Here is a 13,337-nt window from a genome sequence, read left to right on the forward strand (position 1 = left end):
GGAAAACTAGTTTCCCTTGTGACACAGCGATTCCTGGTTTTATTGCCTCTAGACTCCTGTCCCTGTATGACAATTGAGGCTACTATTCATCATGATGTAACTCATATAAATATACCTCGAGTAATGAAACTGAAGTTAATTCTCAATTTTCAAACAAAATGTCCACTGAAGCCTCTCCATTTCCCTTCATTCTAGTGTAAGAATCAGCAATTACTTGTTTAAAGGAGTCCTCAAGAACCCCCATTGTGGTAGATGCTGTAGAAACAGAAAGCAAAGATGTATTCCCTTCCCACCTTCAGTAACGAGTGCAGGTTAAATACAATAATTAAGTGGATTTCTACCATCTGACCTCAAGAGTGGTATAAAATATGACAGTCAAAATATTATAAAGTGGCCCACAATAAACCTTCTCATTATTGATATAATGAACTCATTGTTCTTAAGCAAACATTTTAAATAGCATCCATTATTTACGTGAAATCCTAAAAATTACCTATTTGGAATTTGGAAAAAAGATCACATTTGAATATCAAAATCTGGAAGAATTTTTCATCTTCCTTTATAATGATGATTTGGCACAAGATTTCATCTCTGTGTTACAGTTCTGTTGTTTCAAATGGACCTATCAGGAAATTATTTTTAATCACATAAGGTCAAATCTTCACCTGTGCAAATCTGCACTGCTTCACTTCAAAGAAATACAATGAATGGCTTTTGATACACTCTGAGGCATATTCTGATTTTTACACAACTGAACCAACTTGGTTACGTTCAGAAGCAGACTGAATTCCCTGCAGTAAGTTTTTACAGGCAGAGGGAGGTCATGAAGTCACAAAACGACTATTTGCAGAAAAATGCAAATGAATATCCCATAAACCAAGACTGGGACTATGCAAAATGAGTAACACTTAAAACATAAGAACAAATAACATAATTGTTTCTATTATCTTTTTATCCTTAATTTTCATAGGAGACCAAATAAAGTCTTATAAGGATGCAGCTGGCATCTAAAATTCATTAGAAGTTAGACGACGATATGTTTATATTGCCTAATGTGGCCAGTTTTTGAAAAAGGTCAATCCAGAATTTACTTAAATTAAATGTAAATCGTAATGGTATGCAGCTGTGTGCACTCAATATGTTTGGTTTCCTACATATTATTAACGAAAACTCAGTGGAATTCTATACACTTCAAAATTTTGAAGCCACTGCTGTTCTTATTTATGCTTCCAGATGCGTACTTTCAGAATAATAGTTAAACTAATGGAAATGACTGCTATATAAATGGGAATTAATAATCAAACAGCCAAGCTGAATACTTCCTTCTAAGGAAACAGTGCTTTAATGCATAAATATTATTATATGGTTCATGTCAAAAGGGAAGCATTGTTTGGTCTTTCACATTCTGGATGCTGTGTGCAGCTAGACTTTTCTCTGATTTGTAGCATAAGGAAACCATGCAAATCAAAATAGTCATTATTCAAACATATGTCATTCACATCCATTTTGTTGCTTTCTTTGAGAAGTGTAACTAAATGGTTCCAGAGGACAACTACATAATACAATATACATGCATCAACTAAAGCCACAATTTTCACTTTCATCAATGTATCTAAAACCAGACAAATAAGCAATGAAACAACCCTGAAAAATCCTTCAGGGCACCAAATTCGTGTTAAAATGTGGAAAATAACTATCCCTTTTATATTATTAGGTTTTTTCTTACTGAAACAGGACAACTGCCACACTGATGAACGTGTTTCAAATGTTTGGGTTCAAGCTGTCTCCTTGATGTGGAATATCTCCAAAACCAACACATACATTAATGTAACAAAGGCAATTCTTTGTAAGGCTTTTTTAAAATAGCATAGCATGAAACTCAAACTGTCAGTGCATAAATTACTGCTGCCTTGAGGCTGCAATAACTTATGCATCCTTGTATTCACCCCTCATATACTTCTCTTGTCAAAGGGAAGCTCAGACCTCCCCTCCCACCTCCATCTCTTCACCTCTTTGTGGCAACTATTACAATGCCATTAAAAATAGGTTGGCTTGCCCATTACTTGTGTAGGTGAGGGAGCCAAGAACTGCATAATTAATGGCAGAAAAAACAAACAGGAGGGTTTGGGGTTTTACTTTAATGAAATCTCTGCAAAAATATTATTACAGTAATTATGTGTTCCTATAACTCATTATTTGTTTACAGATAGGCATAATTTGATTTTACTTCTTTAATAAAAACTTGATCAAATTTGAGGTTATCATTGACAGTTCATGGACAAAAGCAACTGATCAATAATGTTAGTAATACTAAGCAATAGGCAATTTTATCTCCAGAGCAATTACTGACCCTGATGTAGTCAGCTGAAAGGTTTGATCTTGCTGAGCCAAACAATGTCAGAAGACTGGCTTCTTTATTTTTCATTACCCTCTTTTTTGTCCCTTTATTTTTTTCCTTTAAAGAATAAGGCCTTATCTTGCTAATAAAAGATGTGCCAAACTACACAAACTGAAAACTAGTATTTGCTCCTAAATAATAATTTCCCCTTTTTTAAGCAGAGGAAAAGAAAAGCCACTAAGAAATGAGATCGTAGCAAACAGCACTCTCTGATCTGCAAAAACATTTACAATATCTTTAGTCCTAGGAGCAGATCATGACACAATCCAGTCTAGACTATGATGGTGTTAAGTATATATAATGCTGGCAAAAATAATTAAACTGTACTGAAAGGATTTTTTACTGCAGTTCTGACTTAAACTCATCAAATTAAATTCTTCATGAATTAATGCACATAGATTGAGGTCAATGTAGTATATGACTTTGACATTTCATAAAGAGGAGTGTCAATTATGGATTCTTTCATATATTTTAGATGGCTCAGCAAGACATAAAGGTAACTGAAAATTACATCCAATATTGTTTATACCTTAACTTTATCCAACATTTTAGTTTATGTTATGACTTCACCCATTAGAACCACCCATACTTGGGTATTAACTACACTACTCATGCTAAATTGAAGGCACCCAAGAGTTTTAATAAATGCTTTCCCATGTTAATTCTGAGACTACCTCATTATTTTTATATCACCAGGAGGATCACAGCATAAATTTACAAGGCCATATATAGCCTTTGCTACAAAAATGGCAATATTGTGCCCTTTGAGTGATAAGCATGAAACACCTTGCTCAAAAAGACATCTTAAAGAGTCTGCATTATTTGCCAGGCTTACCTGATGGTTTCAGAGTATTTAAAATATTCTGAAGTACCCAGAGGAAAAGCTTTAATGACCAGAGTCATGCATTTCTTCTCTGGAAGTCCTCTTAACTATGACTCTGAGATGCAGACAGGTTAAGAACAGCTCAGAGCCACTGTCTTTGAAAGTGCTTTGTACACCACATCACAAGGTGAACATGAAAGGAGCAAAAAGGCTTTTCAGTGATCAGCAGCCACTTCATTAGGCTATACTGGAATAGCCAGAAGTGGATTTTACTTTACAAAGAGGAAAAGATCCTCAATTAAATGCTCACAACTCCCAAGTGCTGATTAAAAAACCACCACAACCAAACAAAGCGATTTGGATATCTTCAGCCTTGGGTAATATGGATCAATGCAGTGTATGGAGTGGTCATGCTCCTTCATAAACTCATTCCAAGTATAATTGGGCAGATTATCAAAACTGAATTATTGCTCTCCTGAACAGGAACAGAGAGTGGAGAAATAACTCAAAACTTCATAAGCAACAGAATAAATGCTATAAAGATATTAGCACTTTATGCAAATAACATAGTCCTCCTACACCTGGTATGTGCACAGCCCAGGCAATTCACTGCATATTATCAGCATTGACAAAAATATCCCCAAAGCAAACAACACCTCAGGAGCGCCTAAGAAACCTTAACAACCACTGCCTGGTATCTGTTAACCTTTCCAGATTGATGCTGTTTTATCATGTCAGCATGGAACTGCCAGACTCGCAGCTTACCAAGCATTCAGCTGTAGCACAGATCACTGCACTAGGGCACAGAACAGAACTGAAATTGTGTTTACAGTAGTCACAGTTCTGGCTGATGAAATTCTTCAGTTTCTGACATGATGTATTAGCCCACACTGCTCACTAAAGTACTACTACCTTGGCAAAAGCACCTCACCTTACTTAGGCTTCCTCTCGTTCACTTGGAGGGAGCACAGATGTACTTCACATGCAGTCCAGACTTGGCACACCTGCTTCACAGAGCAGTGCCTGAGGAATCTGGCCCTAAAAACCTGAAGGAGAACACTTCAGCAATAAAGGGGATACTCTGCTGTTGCAAGAGGTGACAACTCTGTGCTTAATCACTTTAACAAATTGAAGAGAGTCCCTGACTAAATGCTGCTGTGCGGTGCAAAGCACTGACTGGTGATTTGCTTCTCTGGGCTGCTGAAACCAAGGTAAATCCTTCTAAGAGTAAAGCAACAGGCTGTGAACACGACGAGCTCAGGATCAGGAGGAATAAAACCTCAGGTCACCTTGCTCTTCCGATCATTCTTTGCACCATGAATCAAAGCAAAAGAGGTGGTCAGGAAAAGCTACGCATGTAGAACTGAAGAAATGAATAATTACCTGTTACTGAGTATAAAATTCATGCCAAGAATTTTTCCCTTATTTTCTTTAGAGATTAAAACCAAATCACTTTATGGAGCTATTTTTCATTCCAGTGTACTAGAGTAGTACACTGTCTTATATACCTTCTGAAATGGATGCTCGCAGTGCTGTCCTACTGTGAATTGCAAGAACAAGAGTTTAAAAAAAGAAGAAAAAAGAAACAAGGTGTGATTTAAAATGTCTCATGAGGAACCAGAGAAAAATCTATCTCTGCAAGAGAAAAATCCTTTATAAAGTCCTTAACCTAAATACAATATGAGGTCATTTTACCTGCCAGCTGAGTGGGTTTGTCATAAATGGATTCACATTTATTTTTCTTCTATAAAGCATTTGTGTCATCTTTATGCTTACTGAGACAGCTGATATTTTCTGGGAAGAAAAAAGCATATGGTCAAACTAGTTTGGTAAATTCTCTGAAGCCTGAAAGAAGAAATTACATTTAAAAGGGCCAAGTGTCCTAGATGAAGGAAAGTATTGAAGCTCTAACCAGTGGATTTCTTCATATAAACTTCATTGCAAACACCATTTCAATAACTACCTTAAATGCAGAGCTTCTTAGTAATCAATTATGCACCTCTTCAAAGGCTCAATTTATTTTCCAGGTAAAGAAATTCACAGTAAAATTTAAGGTAATTCCTATTTCAAATATGAAAACCTGTTTTTCAATTGTATCTATGGCCACTAACTTCCAGTATGACAATCTGCACATCTTGCAAGTCAAAGCTGTCTGTGCTTTCAACTCAAGAAAGGTATTTCCATATACTTAAGTCGAAGAAGACCAGGTCCTTTGCATATAGGCATTCTTTTCTACAGCCTTCCCTTCTAGTCTGAGAAGTTTCATCTCTTACCTGAGATCAACAAATTCCACCTCATCTACTCTGGTTCCAAGCAAAGACTTTCCATCATCTCTAAGGTTTGGCTTTGTGTCAAGTCCTTCAGAGCAAAAGGGCCAACAACCCCTCTCATGTACCTTTTCAGTCCTTCTCCTCTCCACCTGCCCTTGGAAACTGTCTAGAACTTTGTTTCAAGAAATCTGGAAATTTGAGATTCTGACCATTTAAGCCTTGCTGATGCACAAATAAAATCAACCGAGAACAAAAGCTTCTGCCACTTACATTACCTCTGTGTACAATAAAAAAAAAATAAATGCTATGGCTATGCCAAAAGTTGATAAACCATTCATATTTATGAAAAACTAAATATTTAAATGCATGCATTTACAGAAGTCAGGTTATAAACACAACAATTTGCAGACGTTTCCAAGGCATGGGTGAGCACCAATGCTGCTAGTTCTTGTGTTTACTAAAGAAGATATTCAGCGTCTCAGCTTATGTTCCTAGAAGTTCTAGCTGCTTTTACTAGGACTGTGAGGGTAGCACACATCCTACTTTAGCCTTCCAGAAATTATTTATACAGGACTTTCCTGTTCATATTCTGTACCCTAAATGTTCTGACTTGGTTTTACAAGCTCATTTCACCTGAACTGAGGTCAGATTCTGATGCTGTCTCAGCTGCAACCAGATTCACACTCAGTGGATCACCACAGTCTTGCTGTGGTGTTCCTCTCCATGGGTGGGCTGACACACTTCCTTATTCTCAGGGGGTCCATGGAATAAGACATAAATTTGTTCATGTGCAGTTACTCTACTTGTTGGAAAATACTGCTGACAGTAGTGTGTGCTTCAACAGCTTCAAGGGATGCTCAGGCATTTTGCCTAGGCATCTCAGCAACAAACTGAACCCATTGTGCATACTCAAAACTTGTAAAGAGGCACAAAGCTGAAGTACAGAAGCCTGCCATGAACTCTGTGCTGCTGGTCTTTAGCTGTCTTAGTCTTGACAGTATGATACATCCCATGCTGGATGACTTTCAAAGGTGATTCACCCCTCTTGTTCATAAGCTAGAAAAACGGTTTAAGTGATTACCAGGGGAAAGCTAAACAAATAGCAGCTAATGTGAAAGATCAGGAGAAAAATGCTTAAGGCTCTCAGTCCACCCAAACCGCAGCCAACATCCCTTCTCCCACACAGGGTCTCAATGTTTGTTTGGGGAAGAATCAGTAAAAGGGCTTTCTTCTGTATCTCTGTACCACAGAGACCAAGATAAAAGGAGTCCATGAGACCGCAGAGATTTCAGAAGAAGTAAATGGAGAGTGATTATAAAAAGCTAGATTTAACTGTCCAGGCTCAGATTATTCCTGAACATATCTAGGCAGCAAAATCAAACTGCAAAGCAATCCTGGAATATTTCAGTAAAGGTTCTGGCATGTTTTCTGAATAGAGCCTTAGTTCATACATTATACTGCTGGGAGCAATGAAGCAATGCGCCCTAAATAAAAATGTCAAGATTTGCCTCTTTGTCAGGGTAAATTACTTATATTTCACACAAACATTGCTAAGTATCTACAACTTTCCATTCTATATAAATACAAATTCTAGGCATTATAAGATGGCAAAAATCACTCATTCCCAAAAGGCTGACAGTGAAACAAATGTGTAATTTTCCTATTGAGCATAACTACACAAAGTATGATTGTTCTTTTAATCGAAATAATGGATGTTCTACCAAGAGGGTCTTTACACTGTGTGTGCTCTCCGTTGTACCAGAGCTTGAAAACTTGACCTGACATCACATCCTTTTAAGCAAAGCCATGCAAAAGATGCAATGCAATGCTTTGTGGCCATGCTGCAAGTTGCCTTTTGCAGAAATCATGACTGAGAAGAAAATTTCTGGATGGCAGCTACTGGGGCACGAGTCTTAAATGTACAGCCCTGTGAAGCCTGTTCCTGTGATGTGGAGGCTGAGCTTCAGCTTGGGAGTTCTTGCCAAGATTTTATTCTCTGCTGTGCATTTCCCAGTACATAAAGAAGTGGGAAATGGGACAGCTCATCTACATAGCTACCTAAAGGCTAGCAATTGAGACTGTCTACACGTCATCCCCATGGGCTGCTGTCCAAACCACTCCTGGGAAGAGCCAAAAAACTCAGAAGAATCAAGGTTTGCAGTAACTCTTCCTGTTTTGTCATCTTTAGTTAGGCTTCCAAACATGTTTTTTGTATGTTGCATTATTCTTCATCACAGACTGATATTTACAGAAAATAATGTCAAGATTTTAAATCCTGTCATACTTTCGAAAGTGTAAGCAAGATAAATCACATCAACCTTACAGGGGCAACTGAGAAGAATTAAACAGGTATAAACACACTAGGAAACAAGAATTATAATTTCAAAACGGAACAAGCCCATGGTTAATCCTGAGAAAACTATGAGCCAGCTTTAAATCCTCTTTCCTTCATGCAATGGATTCAGACCAGTTCTTCAGTTGGTGGACTAACTCCCCTGCTGTCCTGGGTTCAGCAGTAGCAGTCATGTTTCTCCTTCTTGGTAGCTGGTGCAGTGCAGTGTTTTGACTTTCAGCTTGGGAACAGAGCTGATAACAAGGATGTTTTGGTTTGGCCAAGGACTTTGTGAGCCTCATGCTCTGCCAGGGAGGAGGGGAAGCCGGGAGGAAGCAGAGACAGGACACCTGACCCAAACTGACCAAAGAGGTATTCCATACCACAGCACGTCATGCCCAGGATGTAACTGGGAGTTAGCCGGAAGGGCTGGGAGACTGCAGGGTTGGAGGAGGTATCGGTCGGTGCTTGGTCAGGCTGGGGGGGGCAAGTTATCGGTCGGCTGGTGCTGAGGTGTTGTATTCTCTTCCCTTGTTATCTCCTTTATCATTATTATCATTGGTGGTAGCAGTAGTGATTTGTGTTATACCTTAGTTACTAAACTGTTCTTATCTCAACCCATGGGGGTTGCATTCTTTTCGATTCTCCTCTCCGTCCCTCTGGCAGTAGGGGGAGGGAAAGAAAGGGGGGAGTGAGTGAACGAGTTACCTGACTGGGTTTAAACCACGACACCTGCTCTGAAGAATAAACATGTTAATGAACAGCTCAGCTACTGATTTTTTGACATTTGACTGTTCGGCAGGTGCTGAATGAGGGGTTTACTAATGCTGGTGTAGCTGCTACCATCAGTTTCATTTTTCCTTTTACTGAGGAATGATCTTTATAAATTATGATAAAACTTCCTGACATGCAGAAAGGCAACACAGAGTTTAACAAATGAGCTATGTGGAAGGAGGAGTTCTAGTTCTGGTGCACCTGTCTGCTCATGGAAGATGCTTATAAGCAGGAGTCATTCTGTGTCACATTACATTTTTCAGTTGCTGCTTTCAGCATCAGTCCACCCCAACCTGATATTCCGAAATCCCTAGGAATCCACCAGATACTAAAGCAGTCTTATTACACTCCACAAAAATTCATCTCACCCAGATGTTTTGCAAAAAATGTTATGTTCTACATATCAGTAATTTTCAGTGCAACTCTTAATTTCCTAAAAGAAAAAAGAAAATCCATCCATTTAATTTTGTGGAAGATATGACAAGCCTGGTTCTACATACCACTTCTTTTATCAGCTCCAATCTTTCATTCCCCAGGGAAAGCAGTACAGAAGTGTCTTGTCCTTTGACAGCAATAGATAACTAACCTCATTTTGTAAAAGCAGAACTAAACAGAAGAGTTATTCTTTGTCTTCAGCAGAAGCAGTGAATCAGACCTCATTGCCTTGTACTAAACCTAATTTAAAGCAATTTGATGCCTTATGCCTAATCATCAAGAAGCTTAGTTGTAACTCTTGGGTTTTTTTGGCTCTTTACCTGGCATTTCTTTATGCAACACAGCACCAGAAGGTTTTATATCTAAAACGAATAGGACAGGTCATATTTTCTGAAGCTGTACTTTCAGCCCTTCTGCATCCTTACCCATCCATTATGATTCAGGTCAAATTTTTGTGTTTTTTTGGCAGTAAGGATTAAAGATGCAATTGCTTTTAAAGCAGATATTTTCAACTCAGCCACATAACCTGGGGCTTTATAAGAACACTTCCGTGCCTCAGCCTTCATCTAGCCAGTGTTAACCAATTAAAAAAATTAATATGCAATCAGACAATAACCCTATTTACTAAAGCTTCCTTCTCCTCCCCCGCCCCAATTTTAGGTCTCACAAAATCCTTACTGACAGACTAAATCAAAACCAACTAACAGAAGAATTTCAGATTCAGAGAGGTATTTGGTTACAATACCATAAAAACAGTAATCTATCTGCACCTCTGTCTAGACTGAGCTCCCTTTGTGTAGGTAGGCATTACACAGTGTCAGTCACTTCCCTGTCCTGTGATGATCTGAAGAAAGTGGATGGTGACTTGATGCACATCACAGAAACCACTTGGTGTGATTTTGTTTAAAAGTCTGTGCGCAGTAGGTATGACAACTCAAAGCAACTCAGGACAAAATGCCTGTTGTACTGAGCTAGAAAGTGAAAAATCTGTAAAAAACAGTGTTTCTGAGGCAAAAATAAAGTGAAACATTACTTGAGAAATGTTATGGTAATTTAAATAAACAAAAGCTTCAGTGTTACAATCTGCCATACCATTTTTGTAATTAAATGAGGAGTACTTCACACTTTCATGCAACATTAAGATGACTATGAAAACCACAAGCTTACCTCTCCACACATTCGTACTAGTGTTACTCTGGTTCACTGACTCAGTGGAATAACATATGATTTACAGTAAAGGAAAGCAAGAAAAGAAACAGACCTGGCAAATGGAAATAAACCTGAGGTTTCTGAAGAAACACAGCCCTCACCATGAGATGCAAAAAGTGACTTTCCTGACAAGTGCTACCCAAATTCTTAATAGCTTTTTGTATGTAACCCCATCTCATTTCATCCTGACATAATCTTAATTAGTCTTCGTTCTACTGCAGAGAAACCTACTGAGGCAGTTAGCACCATGTAATTAATCAGATATTTTGCACGCATCACAGCAACCAACAGTGTCAACTTCCTGATATGAGTTAATACAAATAGAAATCAACCTTGCCTTTCCCTTTCACATGAACTAAAAGCATGTGGCATGGAATGAACATGTGACTATTTCCTCTATACACTGCTTATGTGCATCCTTCCCTCAGCAGCCATTTCCTAATGCATCATTATTGTCTGCAAAGTATAATTTATTTTTTCTGCTGGTACTAGGAGAAGAACAAGCAATTTGGTATTTCCCTTAAATTTCAGGTTCTTCAGAGAAAAATAAGTCCAGCAACTGAAATAAAAAATGATAAGACATAATTCTTGCTGCTGGAATTCATAAACTTCCCATTTTATCTTTCTTTCTGTGTGCTTTAGCAGTTTTTAAGAAACTGAATTTTGCACCTGCATATAAATATACATTTGAGAGCACAATCTGCAACAGCCATCTCATAGCAACAGAAAATAAAGTACTTAAAAATATAAACTTATACAACATACACACTAACTCACTAGATCAAAAGCTTCACCACCTATCTACGTAATTGTAGATCTTAACTTTAGTCTATTGTTTAAGACTTAGCTTTTGTCTTCATTGCAGGAGCCAAGCATCACAGCATTGTGCCTGATGTCACTGAGTGGGAAACCATATGATTATATGATTTGATGGCAAAGAAGAAAAGAGCCACTGCTTAAGGAAAACAATTTTATAAAGCTGATTCTCCAGTCTCCTAAGCTTAAACTGAAATAATTCAATAAGCATTAAAAAACCACCATAAGGTTTATTCAGTTCTGTATGGCATCTGTAATATGCTGCAGTTTTTATTAATTGTGAATACACATCAGTGTTTTGCTTCAGCAGAACACTTTAAAACTGCAAGTATAATTTAGCTCATAACTCATATTCAACATAAAAAGGAGTAGTCTAATGTTTTGTGATTTCTCAGGTTCTTAGAACAAACCAGTGAGACAATAACATTCACAGAAAGGCAGTATTTAAATGATAGTTTATCCCAGGAACTGACAGCAAACTGCTTAACACCTTCTCTCTACAGTGTTTGTGCCCCAAAGCATTTAAGTATCTAAGATAGAAATTATTAAAAACTGTGACATCGAATGGTTTCATTTCCAGTGGCATCTGAGCACAGGAACATGCACACCCTATTCAGTACCTGACACAAGGAGATATTCACTATTATTACTGTTCAAATTCTGGGGATATTTTTTGTATTTGAAGGCCTAACTTCAGAAACAAGGCAGCCTACCGGAACTGGCAAATGTTTCAGGTGCTGTCATCCACGACTACTGCTCATCAAAGATATCTAATGTCTGTTTCTCAGGAGCCAATTGCCCTGCGTCTCCCTCCTGTCTGAATCTTCTCAATTTATTTTAATGCTGGAAGCATGCAACAATTATAACTATGATAAGACTGCTAACAAAGTTTGCTTTAACCTAAGTAAATCAGCAGTAACTGAAGATAATTAACTGTTCCTCTGTGTTCCTGTTTTAGCGGATGGCAAATACATTACCAAACAACAGCAATGCGGATGTATATATAGGAAGGACAGCTAAGATGTGGTAAGTTTATTCCAAACAACTTCATCAAGCTACCTATATGCACTGATACCTCTTCCATCCTAAAGATGCTGCTGTCCTTTATCTTTTAATCCTGAGCTATATTTTATAATCCCACAGTCACCTGTGCCATCACGTAATTCAGATTTCACTCTCTGACACTTAGGCTGAATGTTTGACCTAATATACAGCTATCATAACACACATGTGAGCCACAGTAAGTTCACAACATGACTTTGAATAGTAACTCTAAGATTATGAGCAGGATGCGAGTAGGCAGTCATGACAAGGGGCAGAAGGCAACAGAGGTAAAGTCAGACTCTTGGGGCAAATTTTGACAAGAAGAGCTATGTTTTAACCTGGAATTAAAATCTTAGCATGAACAAGGCAAAATGAAGCCTAAGCACAACCTAAACTGTTCCAAAGGGATTATTCATCATAATAAGCTCATGATTAGACTGTGCCTACCTGAAGATTGTACACACTAAGAACTGTAGAAAATGCAAGTATGAGACCGCAATTCTTCCCTCATGACTTCTGTTACTATCTCAGTTAGTCTGATAGTTGTATCATGTAGAAAAGTTCTAGAGAAACTCCCACTGTTCTGGATGATTCTTCCAGTTCAAAGTGCCAAACTTCTTATTAGGCATGATACTGAATAACTGATGCATTGCTACCCAAAGCAAACTTTATTAGCCTTGACCATGTTAAGTATCATCAGTCCTGGAACATATGACATTTTACTTTATCGCATGCTGTAAGTTTATTACATTTGGCCCCATCAAACAATTCTTACACAGATAAACAACATATTCACAGGAGCTTTCATTTAAAAGCAGACTAAACCAGAAATACAGATGTTTGGCTAGTGATTTTAAAAGATTTAGAACTAATGACATTCTTTACTTCTCCATACTTTCCTACTTGATGTCACAGCTAGTGTTTTTCAACTCTAGAAATACTTAACGCCTTGAAATCACTCTAAGGTCTTGTCACGCACGATCAGATTGAAAATTCCTAACTTTAACATAGGGTAAGTCCTTAGTTGGGTGAAAGGTACAGCCACTGAAGACTTGATCTTTATCAATATGCAGTAGCCTAGGGTATCAGAACTTTGTAATGGAATAGAATATAAGCTTCTTTGGCTCTATCCACATCCCCTAGATCTGAAGAAAGTCTTCGAGTTGTTAATCATAAAGCTGGTGAGAAGGGCAGTGGCACACCTATCTGATGCAAAAAATGCTACCCGGGTGAAAC

The 13,337-nt window shown here is 37.9% G+C and overlaps 1 protein-coding gene across 3 annotated transcripts in view; it reads right to left on the reverse strand.

Moving 5' to 3' along the window:
- Window positions 1-13,337, reverse strand: part of GRIA3 (glutamate ionotropic receptor AMPA type subunit 3) — a 153,637-nt gene that overhangs the window by 104,377 nt on the left and 35,923 nt on the right. The window lies entirely within an intron of this gene.

The sequence above is a fragment of the Pezoporus occidentalis genome, unplaced genomic scaffold (genome assembly GCF_034315485.1).
Source record: "Pezoporus occidentalis ecotype Australia unplaced genomic scaffold, CSIRO_AGI_Poc_V1 ctg123, whole genome shotgun sequence".
In the NCBI taxonomy this organism is placed as follows: Eukaryota; Metazoa; Chordata; class Aves; order Psittaciformes; family Psittacidae; genus Pezoporus; species Pezoporus occidentalis.